Genomic DNA, 27433 nt, shown 5'->3' on the forward strand with positions numbered 1-27433 from the left:
CACACTTAGCAGTAGCATTAACCTCAGAACTTGAAGCAGCATGTTGACCAATTTTGACTTGATGTAGAATATCCATAAGTTGAGAATATTGTTCATGACTTATTCCTACAATATACTTGGTGAAGTACTGTGTGTCTGAGCCGGCGTCGATGCACTGTCAACAAGTACAATCAGTACGTGTCTCTATAAAACTTTCAGTCACCAACGTAGTTGACTGCATTAATTTTTTAAGATATTTTAAACTTTATTTGCCCTTTTATTTCACTTTTTCACATTATAAAATCTCAACAATTCCCCGACTCCCCAAAGTACAAACTTCACTCTTTAACATCGCAATGGGCTTTCAACAAATCTTTTCTCCAATCTCCATCTCCGGCCAGAAAATGGCTGGGTTTCGTCGCCGCCGTTTGGGTCCAATCCATTTTCGGCAACAATTACACTTTCTCGAACTACTCCGACGCCCTTAAATCCCTTATGTCCTTAACACAACTCCAACTCAGCAACCTCTTCGTCGCTAAAGGCGTCGGAAAATCCTTCAGAATCTTCGCCGGCTTAGCTTCCAACCGATTACCGACTCCCCTAATTCTCCCCATTGGCTCAGTAGAAGGATTCATAGGCTACGATGTTCAGTGGCTTGTCGTTAGTGGTCGAATTCAACCACTTCCTTATTGGGTTATGTGTATTTTCTTATGCATGGGTGGGAAGTGGGAACAGTACAACGTGGATGAACACAACCATTTTAGTTACCTGTATTCGTAATTTTCGAAAAAACAGAGGTCCAGTTTTCGGGATTTTAAAAGGGTATGTGGGTTTGGGTTTAAGTACGGCTATATTTACTTATATTTGTGCTCTTTTCGCAAGTGATCCTTCAACATTTTTACTCTTGCTTTCTATAGTCCCTTTTGTTGTTTGTCTTACGGCAGTTGTGTTTTTACGTGAAATTGCACCTTCGTCCACAATAGCTGAAGAGAAAGAGGAAGTGAAATATTTTGGTGTTATTAATGTTGTTGCTGTTTTTATAGCGGTTTATTATTTGTTAGCTTTTGACATTTCAGGGCCTCATGGTATTATTATTTCGCAAATATTTGTTGTTATACTTCTAATCCAATTAGCATTGCTTATGTTCATTCCTTTGTATATAATGGTCAAGCATTTTATCCGTTCAAATTCGGAGAATTTGGATTTTGAAAACAACAATGTTGCAACTGATACCACAAAATTGTGGAGAAAAAGGAGGAATTGATAAATGAAAATAGGGGGAGAAGAGAGTGCCTGTGACAGGAGAAGACCATACAATATTTGAGGCAATGAGGACTATGGATTTTTGGATACTAGTCTCTCGCGTGTGTATGTGAAAACTTTTGTATTGAACTCAAAACTTTTATTAGTAAAACAAAGAACTCGATCAATATTTTTCGAAAGCGCTTACATACACAATCTAATTAAGCCACAACTCTTTCCATCATTCTTAATTAAATCGATACTTGGATCAAATGAAATACTGACCTCTTTTATATTTAAGTGACTAAATTTACTTAGCACTTTCTCGAAGAATGAGATATTGACTCAATATATATAACCTCATTATTTCTTTTAATCTTGATATCTAATAAGGTATCACTTTTCCAAGATCCTTTCTTTAATATGTGGAAGATACAAAACTATCGTTTCTATCTTGTCATTCATATCATTGCTTAAATCAACAAATCAAAAATAATACAAAACGATCATATATCCACCAAGAATTTTGCGAGAGTTGAGATACAAAATTTAAATAAATATTTTGTATTTCAAGTACTTCTAATTATATTACATACTAATAGCCTGTTTGACCAAGTTTTTTCTTGGCCAAAAGTGTATTTTTTTTGTCAAAAATATTTTTTTCTTCAAAGTTAAGGAGTTTGGCTAAGCTTTTTGAAGGAAAAAAAATATTTTTGAGTTGAAGCAGAAGCATTTTTTGAGAAGCAGAAAAACGTAGCGTCTCCCCAAAAATACTTTTTGAAAAGCACTTTTTAAATTGATTAGCCAAACACAACTGCTTCTCACAAAAACTAATTTTTTTAAATGCGCCTTTGAAAAAAGTACTTCTCAAAAATAGATAGATTTTTCTAGCTTGGCCAAACAGGCTATAAGTCTAGTATTAACTTTTAATTATAAATCAAACATCCTAAAATTTTGATTGTTCTAAGTTGCTTTTTCATAAAATTTATGTATCAAACTTTGCTCACTACATTTCATCGTCAAGTTAAAGACATTGCGATATTACACATTTCTTCTAAAAAGACAATGCTTTCATATAATGTCTTTACTCTTTAATTATAAATATCATTTTTTATGATTTAATAATGGCACAACAGTTTTAATGTTTAGATATCTTCCTTGCAGACAAAGTATTTCATATTATCTCATAACTTGAATGTCAATCCTTACGTAACATAGTTATTTGTTAATTTAAAACTTATTTTATTTGGTACGGAATAAGTAATTACTATGAGCATATATATCAAAGAGGTTGCTTTTAAATTTAATATGCATTTTAATATCATAACAGTTGTGGCATCTATTCCAATATTTTTGATAAATATTTTTACAAAATTTACAAAGAGTAGAAATTCATAAATAAATAGAAGTAGAATTAAGAAAGTAGAACTTGTTATTTTATCTCTTTCTTCTCAATTTACTGATTTGAAATTATGTCGTAGATCATCACAAAATGAAAATCAGATGGAACAAGCTTTTAATTTTTGAATTTATTTTAGGTTGTGTCACCTCATAAAGAGTTGTGTTTGCCTTTGGCATGATGCCTAACTTGAAAACCTTTTACCAACATGAATCGTGAATCATGAGAGGGACGTTGTCACGACCCAAAACTCTAACATGTCGTGATGGCGCCTATCGATGGTACTAGGCAAGCCGACCTTTCAAAATACTTCAATATTTCATAAAATGGATAATTCAAAGCTTTTTCATACCAGAAATTTTTACAAAAACCGGAGTTGAATTCAAAATAAAATGCAGAAAGATAGCCCCAAACATCGGGGTGTCACCAAGTCATGAGTATCTAGATATCCAGACTAATAAAAATAGTGTCTAATTATCAATACAGGAAAGAAAGAAAACATAGAAGGAGAGACAAGGTCTGTGGACGTCAGTAGCTACCTCGTAGTCTCCGATACTCGATCGCGCACGAGCCCAACGACCTCCGTGATAAAATATACCTGGATCTACACATGAAGTGCAGGGTGTAGCATGAGTACAACCACTCAGCAAGTAACAGAAATAAATAAGGAACTGAGAAGCAGTAACGAGCTATACAATTACAGTTCATTTTCAATAATTCCAGCAAAGAATAGACATGCTTTCACATCCGGTAGTTTAAATCGAATGAGTTTTATACAGTTAAAGTTCAGGTAATCCAGATATAGGATCTTTCAGGAATTTCACAACAATGACAAATAGCAACTAAGTGCATCAACAAATGAAAAAGCAAGTACAGCCTCTCAGGGCAACAGTCACTCAACTCGTCACAACAACTTAAATCACTCGGCTCTCAGCCCTCAGTACTCACACTCAATAGGTACCTGCACTCACTGGGGGTGTGCAGACTCCGGAGGGGCTCCTTTCAGCCCAAGCGCTATATCCGCACGGATAAGTCACGTGCTATAGTATCAATATGTAGAACCGTACGGATAACTCACGTACCATAGTATCAATACCTCATAGACAGGCCCTCGGCCTCACTCAGTCATCAACCTCTCTAGTCTCTCGGGCTCTCGAAAATCAAAAAGATAAGCCCAAATAAAGATAACATAGTGTATCAACAAGAATCAAGAAGAGGCTGAGATATGATACGCAAGTAAATCCATGACTGAGTACAAGACAACAATTAGCAAGTAATTCAACAAGTATGCGACCTCTGCGGGTCCCAATAGTACCATCACATAGCCTAAGCGTGATTTCTAACGTGATTTGCAGTCAAATTGAGCATATAGCTAGCAACAAGTTATTCAACTTTACAGTTTCACGGAATGGACCAAGTCCCAATTCCTACGGTGCACGCCCACACGCCCGTCACCTAGCATGTGCGTCACCTCCAAAATACTTACATAATCCAATAATCCGGGATTTCATACCCTCATGACCAGATTTAAAATTGTTACTTACCTCAAACCGCGCAAACTCCTACTCCGCAATACCTTTGCCCCTCGAATCAATCTCCACATGCCCCGAATTCCGACAAAAGTCACAAAATACGAACACCCATTCACTCACGAGTCTACCCGTACAAGAATTACTCGAATCCGACCTTAAATCACCTTCCAAAACTCGAAATTATAGTCTATGAAGTTTCTACCATTTTATCCCAATTTTCTAACTCAAATCCCTAATTAGAAGATGAAAATAGCAATAGATTCATGAAATAAAGTCCAATCCGAGTTAGAACCACTTACCCCAACAATCTCCTTGAAGAAATCTCGAAGAATCGCCTCACAACGAGTTCTCCAACTCCCAAAAATCGAAATGGGAAATCAACCCTTGAAATCTCATTTTTCTGCCCAATAAACTCGCTTCTGCGAGCGTTCAACCGCACCTGTGGTACCGCACCTGCAGAAAATCAATCGTATGTGCGAAAATGACTTAAATGGCTGGGACCGCATCAACGAGCATTGGGCCGCACCTGCGAGCCCGCTCCTGCGGTTCGACTTCCGCATTTGCGACCCTTGTCCAAACCACCCATACCGCACATGCGACCATCACTCCGCATCTGCGGATGCGCAGCTGCGGCTCCCTTCTCGCACCTGCGCTCACAGACCTTCTTGACCAAAAGCCCCTTTGCGCCCTTCATATCGCAGATGCGATCCCGCACATGCAGTTTCCCCACCGCAGGTGCGAAACACCAGAAACTAGCAAAGCTTCAGCAATTTCATAAGTCCAATATTTCATCCGCTAAGCACTCGAAATCAACCCGAAGCCTCCGGGACCTCAACGAAACATACCTACAAGTCCTAAAACACTATACGAACTTAGTTTAGCCTTCAAATCACATCAAATGAAAACAAAAACAAGATCACCCTCCAATCCAAACTTAATGAACTTGAAACTTCAAATTTCTACAACTGATGTCGAAACCTATCAAACCACGTTCGATTGACCTCAAATTTTGCACACAAGTCATATTCAACATTAAGGACCTACTCCAACTTCCGGAATCGAAATCTGACCCCGATATCAAAAAGTCCACTTCCGGTCAAAATCTCCAAAAATTTGATTTTCGCCATTTCAAGCCTAATTCTACTACGGACCTCCAAATCACATTCCGGACGTGCTCCTAAGTCCAAAATCACCCAACGGAGCTAACGGAACCGACGAAACTCCATTCCGGAGATGACTTCACAAAATTCCGACTATAGTCAAAGTCCTAAGACTTAAGCTTTTGTTTTAGGGACTAAGTATTCCAAAACACTCTAAAACCAAAAATAAGACCTCCCAGCAAGTCATATAAGCAAAAACAGATACAGAAAAAGTAGTAAATAGGGGATCGAGGATAATACACTCAAAATGACCGACTGGGTCGTTACATCCTCCCCCTCTTAAAATAATAGTTCGTCCTCGAATGAGCATAAAGACATACCTGAAGTGGTGAAAAAATGAGGATAACGACTGTGCATATCATGCTCGGTCTCCCAAGTCGCCTCCTCGACCGGCTGGACCCTCCACTGAACCTTCACAGAAGCAATATTCTTTGACCTCAGCTTTCGGACCTGCCTATCCAAGATCGCCATCGATTCCTCAACATAAGATAAATCCTTGTCCAATGGACTGAGCTGAAATCCAACACATGAGACGGATCGCTGTGATACTTTCGAAGAATAGAAACATGGAATACTAGGTGACCTCCTGCTAGACTGGGAGGCAAGGCAAGCTCATAAGCAACCTTCCTAACACGTCGCAATACCTCAAATGGGCCGACAAAACCTCGTGCTCAGCTTGCCCTTCTTTCCGAACCTCATAACACCCTTCATGGGTGACACCCGAAGTAAGACCCGCTCTCCAACCATAAACCCAACATCGTAAACCTTCCAATCTGCAAAACTCTTTTGTCTGGACTGGGCTGTGCGTAGTCTATCCTGAATCACCTTAACCTTCTCTAGAGCATCCTGAACCAAGTTTGTACCCAATAATCTAGCCTCGCCCGGCTCAAACCAACCCACTAGAGACCTACACCTCCTACCATACAGAGCCTCATACGGTGCCATCTGGAAGCTCGACTGATAATTGTTGTTGTAGGTAAACTCCACTAGTGGTAAGAACTGATCCCACGAACCCCCAAACTCCATCACGCCCGCACAGAGCATATCCTCTAATATCTGAATAGTGCACTCGGACTGTCCGTCCGTATGAGGGTGAAATGTTGTGCTCAACTCCATTCGAGTATCCAACTCATGATGTATGGCCCTTTAGAACCGTGATGTAAACTGCGTACCCCTATCAGAGATGATAGATACCGGTATGCCATGAAACCTGATGATCTTGCTGATATACACTCGAGCAAACTGCTCGAAAGAATAGGTAGTCATCACAAGAATGAAATGAGCTGACTTGATCAGCCTATCCACAATCACCCAAACTGCATCAAACTTCTGCTGAGTCCGTGGAAGCCTAACAACGAAATCCATAGTGATCAGCTCCCATTTCCACTCCAGAATCTCTAACTTATGAAGCAACCCACCTGGTCGTTGATGCTCATACTTCACCTGCTGGCAATTTAGGCACCGAGCTACATACTCCACTATGTCCTTCTTCATTCTCCTCCACCAGTAATGCTGTCTCAAGTCCTGATACATCTTCGCGGCACCCTGGTGAATAAAATACCACGAGCTATGAGCCTCCTGGAGAATCAACTCTCGTAAACCATCTACATTGGTCACACATAGCCTGCCCTCCATCCTCAATGCACCATCAACCCCGATAGTGACCTCTTTAGCATCACCGTGCTGGATCGTGTCCTTAAGAACAAGCAGATGGGGGTCATCATACTGACGCTCCCTGATACGATCATAAAGAGAAGACCAAGAAGCCACACAAGCCAATACTCGACTCGGCTCAGAAACATCCAATCTAACAAACTGGCTAGCTAAGTCCTGAACATCTAATGCCAACGGCCTCTCTACTACTGGAAGATATGCTAAGCTCCCCAAACTCTCCGCCTGGCGACTCAAGGCATCGGCCACCATATTGGCCTTCCCAAGATGGTACAAAATGGTAATATCATAGTCCTTAAGAAGCTCTAACCACCTCCGCTGACGCAAATTAAGATTCTTCTGTTTGAATAGATGTTGCAAACTCCGATGATCAGTGTAAATCTCACAATGGACCCCGTACAAATAGTGCCGCCAAATCTTCAAGGCGTGAATAATAGCTGCTAACTCAAGGTCATAGACAGGATAGTTCTTCTCATGGGTCTTCCACTGGCACGAAGCATAAGAAATCACTCTACCCTCCTGCATCATAACACACCTAATACTGATCCGTGAGGCATCACAATACACAGTGTAAGAACCAGAAGCTGATGGCAGAACTAGAACTGGAGTCGTGGTCAAAGCAGTCTTGAGCTTCTGAAAGCTCTCCTCGCAGTCATCCGACCACCTGAATGGAGCACCCTTTTGGGTCAATTTGGTCAAGGGCGATGTAATAGATGAGAAACCCTCCACAAAGCGACGGTAATATCCCGCCAACCCAAGAAAGCTATGAATCTCCATGGATGAGGACAGTCTGGTCCAACTCTACACCACCTCTATCTTCTTCGGAACTACCTGAATACCCTCCCTGGACACCACGTGCCCCAAGAACGCCACTGAACTGAGCCAAAACTCACACTTGGAGAACTTTGCATAAAGTTTCTCCTCCTTCAATCGTTGTAACACAATCCTCATATGTTGAGCATGCTCTTCCTGGCTACGAGAGTACACCAGTATGTCATCAATGAATACAATAATGAACGAGCCAAGATAAGGCTGAAACACACTGTTCATCAAATGCATGAACGCTGCTGGGGCGTTGGTCAGCCCAAAAGACATCACAAAGAACTCATAATGGCCATATCGGGTCCTGAAACCTGTCTTATGTATATCCGAGTCCCGAATCTTCAGCTGGTGATACCCTGACCTCAAATCAATCTTGGAGAATACCCTCGCTCCCTGAAACTGGTCAAACAAATCATCAATACGTGGCAATGGATACTTGTTCTTGATTGTGACCTTGTTCAACTGCCTGTAATCAATACACATTCTCATAGTACCATCCTTCTTCTTTACAAATAGAACTGGTGCACCCCAAGGTGACACGCTAGGCCGAATAAACCCCTTATCAAGGAGTTCCTGAAGCTGCTCCTTCAATTCCTTCAACTCTGTCAGTGCCATACGATACGGTGGAATAGAAATGGGCTGAGTGCCCGGCACCTAATCAATATCCATGTCGGGTGGCATGCCCGAAAGGTCTGTAGGAAACACATCCAAAAAATCTATAGATTTAATAACAGGGGTTGCTGCACTAACATCCCTCACAAAGGCCAGATAAGATAGACAACCCTTCTCAACAATCCACTGGGCCTTCAAGTATGAAATCACTCTACTGGGAACATAGTCTATAGAGCCGCTCCACTCAACCCTCGGCAACCCTGGCATCGCCAACGTCACGGTCTTAGCATGACAATCTAGAACAGCATGACATGGAGACATCCAATACATACCCAAAATCACATCAAAATCGACCATACCAAACAACAATGGATCTACTCTGGTCCTCAGACCCCCAATAGTCACCACACATGACCGATATACACGGTCCACAATAATAGTATCACCCACCGGAGTAGATATATGAACAAATAAAACTAGTGACTCACGGGGCATATCCCGAAAATGAGCGAAATACAAAGACACATATGAACAAGTGAAACCAGGGTCAAATAATGCAGAGGGATCTCTGTGGAAAACTGAGACAATACCTGTAATCATAACATCAGAAGCAATGGCATCTGGTCTGACAGGGAGAGCATAGAAACAGGCCTGGCCACCCCCTGATCGGCCTCCCCTTCTCGGGCAACCCCTAGCTGACTGAGCCCCATCTCGAACTGGCTGGACGGGTGGTGGAGTTGCTGGTGCTGGTGCCATCGGCCGAGTACTCTGTTGTGGAGCCCCACTCAACAACCTAGGGAAATCTCTCTTAATGTGACCAAAATCTCCGCACTCGAAACAACCCCTCCTCTGACGGAACTGCTACTCCTGATGCCCAGAGGAACTACCCGTGGAAACCTGAGCTAACGAGGCATGGTGAGAACTCTGCGCCGGTAGTGCACTGAATGACGACTGGCCCTACTGATGAATCTGTGACCCGTGGCCAGATGGTACACCACGGTGGACTGGGTGAGCCGTCTGAGCATGTCGGAATGGATGACCCCTACCGTGCTGGAACTGACCCCCAGAAGGAACACCGCCAAATCCACCCTGGCCACGAGGCGTCTTGGCCTGCCTCTCAACTCGCTCCTGGCTGTGAACCATCTCAATCTGACGAGCAATGTTGACAACCTCATCTAAAGTAGCACCAGACACTCTCTTTCTAGTCATAAGCAATCGCAGCTGAAAAGTGAGGCCATATATGAACCTCCTGATCCTCTCCCTGTCTGTGGGGACCAACCAGATAGCATGACGAGCCAACTCTGAAAATTTCATCTCGTACTGCGTCACGGACATATCACCCTGACGAAGCTACTCGAACTGCCTGCGCAGCTCCGCTCTGCGGGACTGAGGCATGAACTGCCTGCACAGCTCCTCTTTGCGGGACTGAGGCACGAACTTCTCCAGGAATAGACCGGAGAAATGTTGCCAGGTAAGGGGTGCTGCGCCAACCAACCTACGCCTCTCGTAAGCCTCCCACCAACTGAACGCAGCCCCACAGCACTGAAAAGTAGTGAACGAGACCCCACTGGCCTCTAAAATACCTACGGTATGGAGTATCCTCTAGCACCTATCCAAGAAGCCTCGTGCATCCTCTCCCTCGGCACCACTGAAAGATGGAGGCTGGAGTCTTCCAAACCTCTCCAATCGATGCTGCTCATCATCAAGTATGACAGGAACCACATAGTCCTGAGCAGCTGCAACCGGCTGGGCTGGTGGTGTCCCCGGTATCTGGAATCCCTGTACCACCTGCTCTGGTGTGCGGGCGGCAGGAGTCTGAGCACCTCCCCCAGCCTGAAAAGTGGCTGCTGCGGCCGGAATAGAGACCGCCTAAGCAAGACTGGTACACGCGGTCAGGATCTGAGCTAAGGCCTCCTGAAGGCCTAGAATCACAATAGGCAGAGGTGGTGCCTGAGCTGGCCCCACAGGCTCGTCCACAACTGGAGCCTGCTCCTGAACTGGGATAACTGATGGATCTACAGGTGCTGCCCTAGCTGCGGTGCGAGTTGCACCTCTGCCCCTATCGCGGCCTCTACCGCGATCTCGGCCTCTCGTGGCCTTGACTGGTGGTACTGGTGGTTGTCCATCCTGCCCCGTAGTACGCATCCTCACCATATATGAGAGAATTAGAACAACAGAAATTTAGTTACCAGAATCAAAAGATTCGCACGACAAAATTCAAGAATGTGAAGTTTCCAAAGAGTTCGGCAGCCTCTCGAAGATAAGTACAGATGTCTATGTACTGATCCGCAAGACTCTACTAAACCTCCTCATGACTCGTGAGACCTATGTAACCTAGGCTCTGATACCAACTTGTCATGACTCAAAACTCTAACTTGTCGTGATGGCGCATATCGATGATACTAGGCAAGCCGACCATTCAAAATACTTCAATATTTCATAGAAAGGATAATTCAAAGCTTTTCATACCAGAAATGTTTATAAAACTGGAGTTGAATTCAAAATAAAATGCGGAAAGATAGCCCCAAACATCGGGGTGTCACCAAGTCATGAGCATCTAGATATCCAGACTAATAAAAATAGTGTCTAAGTATCAATACAGGAAAGAAAGAAAACATAGAAGGAGAGACAAGGTCCGCGGACGCCAGAAGCTACCTCGTAGTCTCCGGTACTCGAACGCGCACGAGCCTAACGACCTCCGTGATCAAACACACCTGGATCTGCACATGAAGTGCAGGGTGTAGCATGAGTACAACCAACTCAGCAAGTAACAAAAATAAATAAGGAACTGAGAAGTAGTGACGAGCTATACAATTACAGTTCATTTTCAATAATTCCAGCAAAGAATAGACATGCTTTCACATTCGGCAGTTTAAGTCCAATCAATTTTATACAGTTAAAGTTCAGGTAATCCAGATATAGGATCTTTCAGTAATTTCACAACAATGAAAAATAGCAACTAAGGGCATCAACAAATAAAAAAGCAAGTACAGCCTCTCAGGGCAACAGTCACTCAACTCGTCACAACAGCTCAAATAACTCGGCTCTTGGCCCTCAACACTCACACTCAATAGGTACATGCGCTCACTGGGGGTGTGTAGACTCCGGAGGGGCTTCTTTCACCCCAAGCGCTATATCCACACGGACAACTCACATGCTGCACGGACAACTCACGTGCTATAGTATCTATATGTGGAACCGTACGGACAACTCACGTGCCATAGTATCAATACCTCACAGATAGGCCCTCGGCCTCACTCAGTCATCAACCTCTCTAGTCTCTCGGGCTCTCAGAAATTACAAAGATCTGCCCAAATAAAGATAACATAGTGTATCAACAAGAATCAAGAAGAGGTTGAGATATGATACGCAAGTAAAACCATGACTGAGTACAAGAAAGCAATTAGCAAGTAATTCAACAAGTAAGCGACATATGCGGGTCTCAACAGTACCATCACATAGCCTAAGCATGATTTATAACATGATTTGCAGTCAAATTTCTATAACACACGGAGAGCATATAGCTAGCAACAAGTTATTAAACTTTACAGCTTCACAGAATGGATCAAGTCCCAATTCCTACGGTGAACGCCCACACGCCCATCACCTAGCATGTGCGTCACCTCCAAAATACTCACATAATCCAATAATCTAGGGTTTCATACCCTCAGGACCAGATTTAAAACGGTTACTTACCTCAAAGCGCGCAAACTCCTACTCCGAAATGCCTTTGCCCCTCGAATCAATCTCCACATGCCCCGAATCTAGCCACAAGTAGTACGATATAATTAATATAGGCTAAAAGAATCAATTTCACAAGAAAAATACAAAAATTATAAGCCAAAATCCGAAATAGGCTCAACCCGGCCCCCGGGCCAACGTCTCGAATTCCGACAAAAGTTATAAAATACGAACACTCATTCACTCACGAGTCTAACCGTACAAGAATTACTCGCATCCGACCTCAAATCACCTTCCAAAACTCGAAAATATAGCCTATGAAGTTTCTACCATTTTTCCCCAATTTTCCAACTCAAATCCCTAATTAGAAGATAAAAATAGCAATAAGATTCATGAAATATAGTCCAATCCGAGTTAGAACCACTTACCCCAACAATCTCCTTGAAGAAATCTCGAAAAATTGCCTCACACCGAGTTCTCCAACTCCCAAAAATCGAAATGGGAAATCAACCCTCGAAATCTCATTTTTCTGCCCAGTAAACTCGCTTTTGCGAGCCTTCAACCGCACATGCGGTACCGTACCTTCGGAAAATCAATCGCAGGTGCGAAAATGACTTAAATGGCTGGGACCGCATCTGCAAGCATTGGGCCGCACCTGTGAGCCCGCTCCTGCGGTTTGACTTCCACATATGCGACCCATGTCCAGGCCGCCTATACCGCTCTTGCGACCATCACTCCACATCTGCCGATGCGCAGCTGCGGCTCCCTTCTCGCACCTGCGCTCGCAAATCTTCTTGACCAAGAGCACACTTGCGCCCTTCACATCGCATGTGCGATCCCGCACATGCGGTTTTCCCACCGCAGGTGCGAAACACCATAAACCAGCAAAGCTTCAGCAATTGCTTAAGTCCAATATTTCATCCGCTAAGCACCCGAAATCAACCCGAGGCCCCCAGGATCTCAACCAAATATACCTTCAAGTCCTAAAATACCATACGAACTTAGTCGAGCCTTCAAATCACATCAAACAACAACAAAAATATGAATCACTCTCCAATCCAAATTTAATGAATTTGAAACTTTAAATTTCTACAACCGATGTCGAAACCTATCAAACCACGTCCGATTGACCTCAAATTTTGCACACAAGTCATATTCAACATTACGGACCTACTCCAACTTCCGGAATCGGAATCCGACCCTGATATCAAAAAGTCCACTTCCAGTCAAAATCTCCAAAAATTCAACTTTCGCCATTTTAAGCCCAATTCTACTACGGACCTTCAAATCACATTCCGGACGCGCTCCTAAGTCCAAAATCACCCAACGGAGCTAACAGAATTGACGGAACTCCATTCCGGAGTCGTCTTCATAAAATTTAGACTACGGTCAAAATTCTAAGACTTAAGCTTCCGTTTTAGGGACTAAGTGTCTCAAAACACTCCGAAACCAAAAATAAGACCTCCCGACAAGTCACATAAGCAGAAACAAATACGGAGAAAGCAGTAAATAGAGGATCGGGGCTAATACATTCAAAACGACCGGCTGGGTCGCTACAGACGTATTTTGTTATTAAAATTGCACAACTTCGGCTTTGTAACATATGCACCAAAAACTTTTGAGAAACTGCCTCCTTGCTTACCCTCTCTTTTCTTGAGGCATCAAAACAGTAAAAAGATGGACAAAATCTTATTCGGTAGTTTACTGTTAATCTCAGACCATTTTTTTCATAGAGTGATGTGCTGAAAATTCTTATGGTGGAGCAAGTGGTCTAAAAGAATTTCTGACCATTGTAAAAATTGATTGTAAACCGTGTAAGTTTGTGAATTGAACGGTTATGACTGTTACGAAAGGGTACGAAGAGTTTGTATTATTTGCAGGCGTCTGTTTTTATAAATAGGGTAATTAGGTTTTAATAAGGGTAATTTAGTAATTTAATTTTTTAATTAAGTGTTTTTTACTTATAGATAGATATATATATAAATTGTTTGTGTCGTTCCTTTGCGGAGTTGGGACTGGTTTGGCAGTGATGAATAATTTGGGACAAATGGGGTTAGCTTTGGGTTATGTGGATGTTTCAATTTTCGTGTCGCTTACCAGTATTTGGGGATTTTTCGGGCGCATTAATTCTTTCTGGATCTGTATCTGAATACGTAAGTAAAACTACTCGTACAACTTACTAATTACACTAGTACTCCTCCAGTTTTATTTATTTGATTAATGTGCCAGTATTTGACTAGTTTAATAATTAATACATTTGACAGTACTCTTATCATTTATGGTAGTGTAAACATGTCAGTAACATTTTTGTGATTGAAAGAGCATGATATTAGTTGTAAAAGTGAAAGTTTAGAAGAGATTTCAAATATAGAAAAGTACCCTTTTTTTAAAAATATACTCTGCTGTTTTTCCAAGTAATATCTCTACCTTTAATCTTGATTTTGTCGGTAAACACCCCCAACGTTTTTCCATTACCCACACTCCCTTTTTTTTTTTTTTTTTAAATCTTTCTTTTTGAGTAGTTTAAAACTCTTTTGGATATATGGATTTCTCTTTGTGGTAGGTAAACAGTTACATTTAAATTAGGTGGGACATAGATTAGCTAATGTTTTATTTGTGGTAGATAAATGGCATTTTAAAGGTAGGACATATAGTTTGGCTGATTCTTTTATATACTTTATATAAGTTGAGATTATCATATGCTCTCTCTGTTAAAAGTTAGTGCTGAAAAGAAACAATATAGGTGACGAGGAGTCAGTTCTATAAAGATCTCTGTTTAATAGATTTCTTGGAGTGCAATATTTATATATAATATAGTTTATCGTCAACAAGAAATAACAAAGATTAGAAAAAGGGTTAAAGAAATAGAGTGTGTCACATCTCCTTTTTTTCGAGGGAATAGGGGAATAGAGAGTTTTTCTAATTAAAGTGAGATAATCGAAATGAGATTATTTATCTAATCAAAGTCGTCACTTGGAATAATTATTATGGTGTCCCAAGTCACCGGTTTATTTTAAATCCTTAATCGAGAAATATTGACTCCATTTATGGTCCGCGAACACAGAAGACCGAGTAAGGAATTCTGTTAACCCAGAAGAAGGTGTGAGACACTCCCGAATACCGTGGTTTTAGCACGGTCGCTCAACTATTAATAATTGGCCTAATTATCTGATTAATTACATATTTAGAACCTATTGTGCATTTTTAACTTTTTAATCGCTTTTAGTTATTTATGGAATTTGTTTGAACAAGTCACGATGTCGCGCACTCGTTTGTTTTTGTACAAATCGCGTTACTTGAAACGCACCCGCGATTTACAACATGTTAATTTTTATTATTATTTGAAGTTATGGTCGAGTCGCATGAAATACACACCCAAAACGGGAATTATGTATCATGTCTATGCCACGGGAACCGTACCCATAGTCACGATGATTTATTATTAATCGCGCCTAAAGAAAGCTACCATTGTTCATGAATTATTTTCCTAAAGCTAATTTGAGATTATTGTAAAACCAAGAATTTATAGAATTTATCAATGATATATATAAATTATTGGAAGTGTTCATACCTTAGTAAAAGTGTTAAAGTTCTTAAAAAAAGATGCTCTAGCTAATCCATGCACATTTTGTAGTCCAAAGTATATACGTTTTTTTCAAAATGATCGAAGATGAATTTCTTTAGCATTATACCATCTAACTTTCTAACATGGATGAACATCAACTACGTACCTATATATGATTGAAATCTAAAACGAACAAAAAGTACAATAAATAAACTAAGCATTTCAGTTGTAAAGAAACCAAAAATTAGTACATAATTTTGCCAATAAAGATGATAACAGAAATGAATTGAAAAGTTTCATGGATCAAGAACAGAATATTTTGTAGGAAAGCAAAACTTCGGTTGACATAAGAGGGCATCAACAATTAATACAGTATAACATTGAGAAGCTAACGTATACAGTCGAAATAGATTTCGGCTTTCGTACGTCTGATCGAGTTCGAAAGATAATCGATCGAAGTAAAACCTCGAGATGGGTTCCGAAGATGGTACAAACAAGTTTCGAACCCGAGGGGCCGATCAATGTCGAGTTCGATATCATTATCAAGCTTGGATCCAAATCGAACGATGACGCAAAGTAAAGCTATCAGGCTTATGATCCAGAGACCGACCAACATTGACCCCGAATCAATTCGAGAGCTCGAGTCAGAATCGAGCTCAAGCCAAGATCGAGAGCTCGAGTCAGAGTCGAGCTCAAGCCAAGATCGAGAGCTCGAGTCAAGATCGAGCTCACAGACAAAAGCCGTTGCAATTCCACTAGAGGAGACAATCTTGGCAAGAATTGTCAAAAAGATGGTTTATCATGGGTCTCCCACTAAGTATTTTTAATTATATTTAAAGCAAGATCCCTCTACTATAAAGGACATGGTTATCATTTCTGTAAAGGCAAGTTTTTGGCTAACATTGTAATTTAAGCATCACATTCTCCTATAGTGAAGAGTTATTCTTTCAAGCTTCTTAATCTGATTCCACTTGTTTAATCCAAAATTTCATCTTCTTTACAACCTTGTATATTTTGCATTCTTTGCAATCTTTACTTGATATTTTTATTTATCCTTACGATTTGTATTAAGCTACACCACATATTCTTAGAACTACGTACAAATTCAACTTTATTCGTTTTTCGGATAAATATTTTGGTGCCCACCGTGGGGCTAAGGATAACAGTGGTTATTTGATACGAATCTACAAAAATACACCGTTGTGTTTTGCGCTTGTTTCCGAAAATATCTTGGATTTCGAATTAGCAACGACTAACTACCAGTCAAATGGCCACGCCGATCGACAACGAAGCCAGTCTTCAAGATGAGAACAATAACTTGACACCCAGCACCGAAAGATCACTTGTCAACGCCATTGGATTTCGAATCGGAGCACCGATAGATATCAATTCGCATGTGGCCATTGAGGCGAACCTACATTCTGAACCCGAAAATAGCATTCATGGAGGCACTCGATCTGCAGCTCGAGATACCTATAACGTCGAGGAAAACGGCATCAGCTTGCGTATGATTTTCGAAATGTTGCAAGCTTAACAGGCAGCAATAGCTCAGTTGCAGAGCCAAATCCAGCTACAAAGCAGGTCGGAGCCCAATCCATCTCGAGAAATCACCCACAAAACGGAGCCAGCCATAGTGAAGTTAAATGAACAAGAATCGGGGACTGCTCCCGAAATTGCTAAATTGCTCGAGGAACTCACAAAGTGAGTCGAAGCCAACGATAAAAAAGTAGAAACATATAACTCCAGGGTCGATCAGATCCCGGGAGCTCCACCAATGATAAAGGTTTGGATTCAAAACAATTTGTGCAAAAGTCTTTCCCCCCCAAGCGCGGCTCCTAAACTGATTCCAAAGAAGTTTTGCATGCCCGATATTCCTAAATATAATGGAACGACCGATCCCAACGAATATGTCACCTCTTACACATGTGCCATCAAAGGGAACGATCTAGAGAACGATGAGATCGAATCTGTATTATTGAAAAAAATTGGTGAAACCCTGACAAAGGGAGCAATGATATGGTATCATAATTTACCGTCTAACTCTATCGATTCTTTTGCTTTGCTTGCAGATTCTTTCGTAAAAGCAGATGCTGGGGCCATAAAGGTCGAGACCAGGAAATCGAACCTATTCAAGGTAAGACAAAAGGATAACGAAACGCTAAGAGAATTCGTATCTCGTTTCCAAATGGAATGAATGGATCTACCTCCAGTCAAAGATGATTGGGTTGTTCAAGCTTTCACTCAAGGACTAAACGAATGAAGCTCGATGGCTTCACGACGGCTGAAGCATAACCTGATCGAGTACCCAGCTATTACTTGGGCCGATACGCATAATCGGTATCAATCCAAAATAAGAATCGAAGACAATCAGTTGGGTTCTGGGTCCGTTATTAAAAGGGTTGCCAACCGAGAACAGAGATCGATCAAAAATCGATACCGGCCTTATAATGGAAATCCTACAAGCTCGGTGTGATAAACGGCTAAAATAATACTACTGCTAAGGTACGACCCCCGACCCCCCCCCCCCCCCCGATTCAATTATATTTCAAAACTAACCAATGTAGGTGTTCGACCAAAGACGAGGATTAATGAACTCGATCAGGAACAAAGATGGATTATTCAACACGAAGCCTTAGGTCTGAAAGCACGTGTTGCACTCTTTTTTTCCTTAGACCGATTTTGTCCCAAATGGGTTTTTCGGCAAGGTTTTTTAATAAGGCAACCATTGATCGTGCTAACTCGGAACAATTCAACAGTATTCGAGGCCTCTTTACAATCAACCTCGAATACTGGGGGGCATACCATCGTCATCAAACATATCAACGACAATTATCAAGTACGATGCAAAGGAAGTTACTTTGTTATTTCATGACAAACAGTGTCTCGATAGGAAACATTGTAAGAGCCAAATGGTCAAAACGAACCATGCTCATATAATTGGACCGAGCCCTGACGCAAAACATGAACACATGTATAATGACTTGCAAAGAAAGCTCTCTTCTTTACCGATATCTTATATCCAAAATTTACTATGCAAAGAGGATCGAGTTCGAGCAAGTACTCACTCGACCATTATGCCTACGAGCTACATTAATTTTGAGTTTGAATCATTCACTCGACTACTAAGCCTACGAGCTACTTTTACTTCGAGTTCGAATCATTCACTCGACTACTAAGCCTACGGGCTACTTTTATTTCGAGTTCGAGCAAGCACTCACTCGACCATTACGCCTACAGGCCACATTACTTCGAGTTCGAATCATTCACTCGACTACTAAGCCTACGGGCTACTTTTATTTCAAGTTCGAGCAATCACTCACTCGACCATTATGCCTACGGGCTATATTACTTCGAGTTCGAATCATTCACTCGACTACTAAGCCTACGAGCTACTTTTATTTTGAGTTTGAGCAAGCACTCACTCAACCATTACGCCTACGGGCTACATTACTTCGAGTTTGAATCATTCACTCGACTACTAAGCCTACGGGCTATTTTATTTTGAGTTCGAGCAAGCACTCACTCGACCATTATGCCTACGGGCTACATTACTTCGAGTTCGAATCATTCACTTGACTACTAAGCCTACGGGCTACTTTTATTTCGAGTTCGAGAAAGCACTCACTCGACCATTATGCCTAAGGGCTACATTATTTCGAGTTCGAATCATTCACTCGACTACTAAGCCTACGGGCTACTTTTATTTCGAGTTCGAGCAAGCACTCACTCGACCATTACGCCTACGTGTTACATTATTTCAAGTTCGAATCATATACTCGACTACTAGGCCTACAGGCTACTTTTATTTCAAGTTCGAGCAAGTACTCACTCGACCATTACGCCTACAGGCTACATTATTTCGAGTTCGAATCATTCACTCGAAAACTAGGCCTACGGGATACTTTTATTTTGAGTTCGAATTATTCACTCAACTACTAAGCCTGCGGGCTACTTTTAATTCGAGTTCGAGCAAGCACTCACTCGACCATTAAGCTTACGGGCTACTTTTATTTCGAGTTCGAGCAAGCACTCACTCGACCATTACGCCTACGGGCTACATTATTTCGAGTTCGAATCATTCACTCGACTATTAAACCTACGGGTTATTTTTATTTTGAGTTCTAGCAAGCACTCACTCGACCATTACGCTTACGGGCTATATTTCTTCGAGCTCGAATCACTGACTCAACTAATAAGCATGAGGCCTACATTGCTTCAAGTTTGAGTAAGTGCTCGCTTGGTTATGGAGGCTACGAAGTCCAAATTTGATTAAGGCATGAATAAAGTCTTCACAAGACAGGAAACAAAACAGAAGCAAGTCGGCAAAAAAAGGGATGTTTTTATATACAAAATTTTTTACATGATTGATTACAATGTAAAATCTAAGGACTAAGCTTCCTGGTTATCCACAGGAGCGGTCTCTTCTCTATCGGGTTCCCCCCCATTCTCGGATCCGCTCTTACTCCCATCGTCGTCATCATTGTCATCATCATCGTCATCGGAAACCAAGGCTTCAGCATCGGCTTCAAGTTCTTTGGCCCTTTTTATCTCTTTAGCGAGGTCGAAACCTCGAGCATGGATCTTCTCAAGGGTCTCCCTTCGAGATCGGCACTTAGCAAGTTCAGTGACCCAATGTGCTCGACTATCGGCGGTCTCGGTTGCCTCTCTTGCTTGGACCTGGGCAGCTTCAGCATAGGCCTGATAGATGGCCATGAGTGCATCTGCATCGGCCTTTGCCTTTTCGGCGTCAGATTCGGCCTTGGCAAGTACAGAGGTCAACCGAGCCTCGAGCTCCTCTATTCCTCTTGCTTGGACCGAGCTTTTCTCCTTCATTTTTTGAAGTTGGTTTTCGGCCGATGACAATTGAGCTCGAGCAGTTTTTTTCTCTACAGCAAAGCGGTCCATTCCTTCTTTCCACTTCAAAGACTCCGCTCTTATCACATCAACTTCTTCACGGAATTTTCCGATCATCTCGATTTTCTGTTGCAGCTGTGAGACCGAAAGATTAGCCATCGTTCCGATATCAAGCCCATAGGCTTTTAAAAGTATTATTACCTGCTCGAATAGATCGATCTGATCTTGGTGAGCCCTGGCCCACTCAGCTTGGAGGTCTTTTATTTCCTCTCCCCTTTGGCCCAAAGGGAGCTTTAAGGAGTTCCTCTCCTCCGTAACCCGTTGAAGCTCGGCCTCGTATCGATGCAGCTCGGTTCGGGACTGAGAACATGATTCTCGATGAACTGCTAGGACATGCAAAGAAAGAAGAAATGAAGTCAAAAAAGAAAAGCAAACTTAAAGGTAACGCCATATGATTTAAGGCCTACCTGATTCAAAGCCTGCTGCACTCCGTGAAAAAGATCTGATGCGTCACTTGAACCGGCAGTGTCTTCGACGCCAACAAACATGTCACGAAAAGGATCCTCTCCATCATAAGGCTTATCTAATTTGAGAGACCACAAAGCTTGGACTTCCCAAATTGCCCCTGCGGAAAAGGCAAGGAAGGTGGGCGAGCCTTCGATTGTTACTGCAACAAATGAGTTATCTGGGGCATTCTCTTTGGTTCGAAAAGATTCGGGAAGAGCCCCTTCAGACATATCCCCCATCTGTCGGCTTCGATGGGAAACATCTTCGATCTCCAGCAATTCGGGGACTCTACCTGAATCTCTCTCCGATATATTCTCAGTTCGAGGCGGAGCCTTATGAACCTCCATCGATCCAGCTGCCTGTGGAGCGTCGACGGTCTTCTTTGTTCGGGCCGCCAAAGCAGACCTATCGTTCTCTTCTTCTTCCTCCTCTTCATCCCTTAGACGCATAACTGATTCTACGGTCAAAGGAATGGTATTCTTGTTCAGCTTACGAGCCGCCCTCTTCATCGATTTTGGATCTTCGGGAACAGAGGCTCTTTTCCTTTTATTTTCCTTCACTGGCTTCGGGACAGAGGCCAAAGTTTCTTCCTCGATGGACAAGGGCCTCAAAACCGCATCTTTGCCTAAACCTGCATATGGAAAATTTTATTAATATTTGGAAGGTATCTCGTTCGAATTATCAAAGAGTACGAGAAAGGGGCTTACCATGATTTTTGGACTCCCACCGACCCTTTGACAAATCACGCCATGAGCGCTCGGCGTATGTGGAGGTCGAAATAAGAGCTCGTACCCAGTTCTTGAGATCGGGAATTTCTCTAAGCATCCAGGGAACTGCTGCATCATAAAAAGAAGAGTATTGATGAGAAAAGAAATGAAATAACAAAATAGAAGGAAATAACAGCAGGATCACACTTACGTTTCATATTCCACTCCTCGGGAAATGGAATCTTTTCGGTCGGAATCAGGTCCGAAGTCCTCACTCGAATGAACCTGCCCATCCATCCCCGATCCCTGTCCTCGTCAATGCTCGAGAACAGAGCTTTAGTAGCCCGACGCTGAAGTTTTATTAAACTTCCTCGAAAAAGTCGAGGACGGTACAATCAAATAAGATGGTCGAGGGTGAACGGCATCCCCTCGATTTTTTTCAAAAAGTATCAGATCAAGATAATGATCCGCCAAAAAGAAGGATGGACCTGGCCTACAGTTATTTGGTATTGATGACAGAAATCAATAATAACGGAATCGAGGGGACCTAACGTGAAAGGGTAAGTATACACATTCAAAAACTATTTCACATAAGTGGTGATATCTTCGTTAGAAGTAGGAATTATTACTTCTTTTTTTATCCCAATTTCAATCTTTCTTTAGCTGTTTGAGGTACTTCTCAGTTATCGAACACATGTACCTCGATACTGGCTCATATCGGCCAGGGACCGATGAGCCTTTATCGACCTTAAAATCAAAAGTGAGAACACACGCCCCGGGAACGCACTCCTCAGGCCGTGGTTCTGCCGGTGTGTCATCGGCGGCACACTGTGAAGATGAAGCCTTCTCTTTCTGAGGATGGTTTGTGATGTTTTTGCCATTTTTGAATTCAAAGGTGAGGAATAGAAGAAAGTGACAAAGATTTGGTAAAATTGAAGAGGGGATTTTTGGCAAAGAGAAATCACAGATTTGTGGGTAAGCCAGAGAATACAAAAAGGGACTTGAGAAATTTGGAAGATTGAATATGTAAAAGTGGTAAATGATAAAAGGAATGGTTATTTATAGGTTTAAGCAATGGCGGTTCAGTATCAGCGGTAGCCGACCACCGTTTGACATGCATTAAATATCTTGAAAGACTAAATCAACGGGACAGCTATCACGTGCATCATGATCGAGCCCGATAAAAATGTCAGCTTATAATCCGATCGAGCCGTTGAAAAATCATATCGTTTCTCACCACATTCTTCCTGAGAAACGAGGGGACTATCTGTATACAGTTGAAATAGATTTCAACCTTCGTATGTCTGATCGATTTCGAAAGATAATCGATCAAAGTAAAACCTCGAGATGGGTTCCGAAGACGGTACAAACAAGCTTCGAACCCGAGGGGCCGATGAATGTCGAGTTTGATATCATTATCAAGCTCGGATCCAAATCGAACAATGATGCAAAGTAAAACTATCAAACTTATGATCCAGAGACCAACCAACATTGACCCTGAATCAATTCGAGAGCTCGAGTCAGAATCGAGCTCAAGCCAAGATCGAGAGCTCGAGTCAGAATCGAGCTCAAGCCAAGATCGAGAGCTCGAGTCAAGATCGAGCTCACAGACAAAAACCATTACAATCTCACTAGAGGAGAGAATCTTGGCAGGAATTGTGGAAAAGCTAGTTTATCATGGGTCTTCCACTGAGTATATCTAATTATATTTAAAGCAAGATCCCTCTACCATAAAGGGCATGGTTATCATTTCTGTAAAGGCAAGTTTTTGGCTAACATTGTAATTCAAGTATCAGATTCTCCTATAGTGAAAAGTTGTTCTTTCAAGCTTCTATTAACAAGCAACTCCGGTGGAATTACAATAGTTGAATCGATGCCAAATGAACCCCAACAGTTAAAACCCGCCTGAATCCGAATAGAAAACGCAGCGGCGCTGGAATCTCGCTGACAACTCAAACGGAACTAATGACCAACGAACAGAGCTAGCGACCTACGAACTTTGGAATTGGGTGCCGCTGCTGGTTCCTAAGTAAGGGAGATGGGTTTATTCGGGTGAGAATGACAGAGGGGTTCTTCGAGAGGGTGGGTTAACTGGATGAATGAAGAAGAAAACAACTTTTTGTTTGGTGATTTTCAGTAACCGTATGTCTGAAGGGGGAGGCGCACTTAGGGTGAGGGAGATCGCCCATCCTCTGTTTTTGCAAAATCAGGGTCTGCCCTTTTATATCTTCTAGGGTCCTTAGAGATTAGTGTTTAATTTGATTTTATATGTGTGTAAGAATTGACATAGGTCATTAGATTAGAGGAGAATAGATGGCTAAGATTAAATCTTGAATTTAAGTGGAGAGTGGGCTAATGGGTTGGGGAGAATGAGCATTTGTCTTGCTGGGCCATTAAAATTCGAAAATGAGCTCCCAATTGGCCCAAATTCAATTCTTTCTCATTGAACAAAAATAATTAAAAAAAATACTACCAAAATATACAAATTAATCTTAGTTAATAAGAATAAACTATTAAAGTGAACTATATATTAAAATAAAAATATTTTTGGTATTTTTTAAATGTTATAAAAAGATAGAAAAAATTATGTTAAAGTAATGGTAAAAATTAAAATATTATCATTATAAAATACTAATAAGCTTAAATAAATTAAAAAAAAGATATATAATAAGAGAAGAAATACTATAAAACTATTTTTGTGTTTTTAAACTTATGTTTTAAAATTAAAATTAAAAGTTGACTGAAATCCTATAAAAATGAAAATAAGTAAATATTTTTAAAATACTACTTTTAAAAGTTGCGCGGGTCAAAAATTACGTGCTTGCAGAGTGGTCCGATGATCATACCTAATTGGACATATCTTGATGATATCGTTAATTAATTACTAGTGCTAATCTTCAGATGCTAAATTCACGGAATCTTTCTGAGGGTACGGACTAAGTTCCTTTTTCCTTCTTCCCCTAGAATTTGTGACGAATGGTAGACATTTTTGACTATTTTTAGATAAAAGCTTATATCAAATGGTGTTTCCATGTTGTAACGCCTTAGCATAAGTAGCTAGTGGATTCAAACCGTTATATTGAGTTGCATTCAAACCGTGATTTTGCCTTTCCAATGTTGAGCTATTGAAAGGGATATTAGCTTTTAGTTAGGATTGCTATATCAGTAATTGTTAAGGTAAAGTCTAACGAAGAAATGGATCCGGCTCCCCTCTTGTATAGAAATCTCTCCAAATTCACTTGTGCAAGTCTAATTTAATGGCATATGTCATTTTTCAAATCCAATGGCCAAGATTAAATCAATCCCTAAAGGCCTAAACTATGGTTAAAACTAAATGTACCTATATTTTAGTCTTTCCTTAAATGTAGAATCCTTTACTTGGATATTGGGATACGGTACCAGCAAAATCAAATTAAATCCTTTCATGAATTTTTTATTTTTATTATTTTTCATGAATCAAATCTCCAAATTCTTAAATCTTTTTCTCCCCAAATTTCAAATTCCTTCAAATGAGATATATTTTCATAGGCATCATAACTTTTTTATTTTCACAAGGACGTTTTCAGTTTTGTTCTTCCACCTTTTTTGTTTCTTGGAAACGAAATAAATATTTTTTTTTGTAGTAAGCAATTGGTTGCATTGATAATTTTTTGGGGTTGAAGTTAATGTGAAGAAGAAATAAATGGTTTAATATTTTGTTTTTCTTTATTCTCGCGCCAAAGAATCGTTTCTATTGATAAGAAAATATTTTTCCAATCAAAATGAAATTTGTTGGGTTTAAGCTTTTTAGAGCTTAAAAGAGGGTAAATGAGAAATGGAGGGAAAATGAAATGTTAATTTTCCCTACTTGACAAAGGGACGTTGTCTCATATTGGAGGAGGAAAAGACTTTTGATGGGTATATATACAATTGCTCTTCTTCTAGCTCTTAAAGAGTTAAGAAGAAGGCAATCCTTGCGCCGTCGTCGCTCGCTCGACTTCGGTAATAGTAACGGTAATTCAATTTTCCTCCGTTTTAATTTTCCCGTTATAATTTGAATTTGGCGGTTTGCATAAATGGTCGTTTTATGAAACAGCCATTTTGAGTTGCAACCTTACATGAAGAGTTGTAACTCTTCAGTATAACCCAACGTTTTTTGGCTATAAATATATGAACTCTGCCTCAGATTTTCCTTACGAAAATTCTGATTTATCCTTCTTCTTTCTACATTGTTTTAACAGAAAAAGAAAGCAGTAAGTGTGATTTACTATTGTTCTTTGCGTTCGTTGTCACTGGGATTTGAAGTACGGCTACACCAGTGAGGGTAATCTGTTCTATCCTGGGAGAAAATAATCCTAAACCTCGGGTACTAGGAGGAGATTAAGTTCCTTAAGAAAATAACACTGTGAATTCAGTAGGCTCGGAATAATTCTGCTCTTCTACATTTCTAGTTTTTTATTTTTTGAATGTATTATTCGAATACAGGAAACTAACAAAATTCCCAGCAAGATTTTCGGATAGTTGATTTCTCTTTCCAATTTTGATACTAACCCAATAAGAGAATGTAGTTTAATCATAGTTTAGTCTAAAAAAAATTTGGCCCTTGGATCTGAAAGATGACAGATGTCATTAAATTAGACATGCACCGATGGAAATGGAGAGATACTGTACAGGAGTTGAGCCAAATCCCGAAGAAATGTAGTGGCGGAGAAAACAGAGAAGTTGGGGTGGATTCAACTGAACTCATTATTTTCAACTCAAATTTATATTAGATATGTAAACAAAAATAAAAATTACCTATACTAAGATTACAATCATTTTGAATCGACAAACTCTAGATCCAACATTCACCTCTTCTTCTAGGAACATATTATTGACGATTTGAGTAATATATTTTTTTACCCTAGACCCCACTATTGACGGTTGTTGTTGTTGTTTTTTGCCTCTTAATCATCTCTATGATACTCCTTTGCTGATCTTCGTTTCTGTGATTGAAGGAAAGCTGCAACACCAAGGCCTATATGGAATGCTGCTTCCCAAATTCTAATGGTAGTTAGATACATCCTTATGGCCATGGCTATGCCAGGATCAGTATACATTGGCTCTATCATCGTAGGAATTTGCTATGGAGTTCGTCTTGCTGTAACTGTTCCAACTGCCTCTGAACTAAGTACTATGGTCTAATCTATAATATCCTTATCCTCAACCAACCTCTCAGCTCGTTTCTCTTCTCTGGCTTGCTTGCTGGTTTATTCTATGATGCTCAGGCAACAAAGACAGTCGGTGGTGGTAACACATGTATATATAGGTGCTCATTGTTACAGGTTTGTGTTCATAGTTATGGCTATAGCATGTATCGTTGGATTTGGATTACATGTCTTGTTATCGATCACAACAAGGAGCTTATATTCAAAGATATATGCAAGCAGGAGATCAAAGAAGACTGATGTTTTATCGTAATTGATAAGTTTTTCGTACAGTTTCGGGTATGAGGTCAAGTGTGAGGATTGATAGGAAATGTTTCCTGCTAACATGATGTCCTTTCGCTTATGCAATTTGGAAAGCAAGAGTTCTCTTTCTTCATCCTCAATCGAATCACTGTTCGCGACCCAGAATTCTATTTTATCATTGATCCAAGTCTCCCATGACCTTCTCTTAAATTCATAAAAAAAATAATTTGTCGCTCCATCCCTGCAGGGTCCGAGAACCCCTTGCTGTCTCGA

General features: G+C 40.9%; 1 pseudogene; it reads left to right on the top strand.

The window, feature by feature from the left end:
* Nucleotides 1-94: 94 nt before the first annotated feature.
* LOC104099192 (protein NUCLEAR FUSION DEFECTIVE 4-like) lies at nt 95-27170 on the top strand (annotated as a pseudogene).
* Nucleotides 27171-27433: the final 263 nt, after the last annotated feature.

This window comes from Nicotiana tomentosiformis, chromosome 10 (assembly GCF_000390325.3).
Source record: "Nicotiana tomentosiformis chromosome 10, ASM39032v3, whole genome shotgun sequence".
In the NCBI taxonomy this organism is placed as follows: Eukaryota; Viridiplantae; Streptophyta; class Magnoliopsida; order Solanales; family Solanaceae; genus Nicotiana; species Nicotiana tomentosiformis.